At 68.4% G+C, this 862-nt stretch overlaps 1 protein-coding gene across 1 annotated transcript in view; it reads right to left on the bottom strand.

Moving 5' to 3' along the window:
- Window positions 1–794, bottom strand: part of CKM (creatine kinase, muscle) — a 9,662-nt gene extending 8,868 nt beyond the window's left edge. Inside the window, exon 1 of the mRNA XM_015561197.1 lies at window positions 655–794. The gene's annotated coding sequence lies outside the window, so the exon portion shown is untranslated. The remainder of the gene's footprint in view (window positions 1–654) is intronic.
- Between the last annotated feature and the right edge of the window lie 68 nt (window positions 795–862).

The raw sequence follows: 862 nt of genomic DNA, 5'->3' as shown, positions 1-862 counted from the left end.
GCATCCAGGCCTCAGGGCTCAAGGGCTTCCAGCCCAGAAACTCCCCTTCAGGGGGTGTACCCACCCCATCCTGCTAGGGACCTGCCAGGGGAAGGCGCTGAGCAAGGCGGGTAAGCCGGAGAGACAGAGCAAAAATAGCCCCAGAGCCACACACACACACACACACACACACACCAGCATAAACAGTCCCTCGCACACCCCAAGCTCAGTGACACACCCAGGGTGCAGGCCCCCGAGCAAGAGCCACAGAAAGGCAGACACGTTGCACCTTGTGAGTCCAACAGGGACCCACATGGTCACACATGCGAAGACCCTGACAGGTGACGCCCAGACCCTCCCACCGCGTGGGGCGCCCAGTTCTGGTGACCAACCCTCGGAGCACAGCCCAGGCCCACAGCCCCTCGCAGGGGGCGCGGCTGGCAGCTGCCAAGTCTCCTTTCCACTCTGGGGTCCCCCTCAGGACCCTCTGCCACGGAGGCCACAAGTCACAGGGGGGGCTGGGGGCTCACAGACACAAGGCCAATCTTCCCCACGCTGCCCGGCGAGTGCAGGAGGGTGTGGGGCGCACCCCCCGTGCAAGGCCCCTCCACAGCCGGGCTGGCCCCCCGCACCGGGCCGCCCCGGGCCCCCCCTGGCTCCCGCCGCGGGCGGTACCTGTCTGGGCTGTGCTGAAAGGGCTGTCTGTGTCCTGGGCGCAGCGCTGACCCGGAGGAGGCGCCTGCAGCCCGGGCCTTATATAGGTGGGGCCTGGGCCGTGCCATTGGCTGGGAGGGGCTGGAGGGCAGCTGCTCCTCTCACCTCGCTGCCCGGGCACGGTGCCCACCCTGGACCCAGGCAGGCCTTGCGCCCAGCCCCAGGCCTT

The sequence above is a fragment of the Myotis davidii genome, unplaced genomic scaffold (assembly GCF_000327345.1).
Source record: "Myotis davidii unplaced genomic scaffold, ASM32734v1 scaffold796, whole genome shotgun sequence".
Lineage (NCBI taxonomy): Eukaryota > Metazoa > Chordata > Mammalia > Chiroptera > Vespertilionidae > Myotis > Myotis davidii.
Note: the sequence above shows the minus strand (reverse complement) of the source record. Positions and strands in the feature narration are given on the sequence as shown.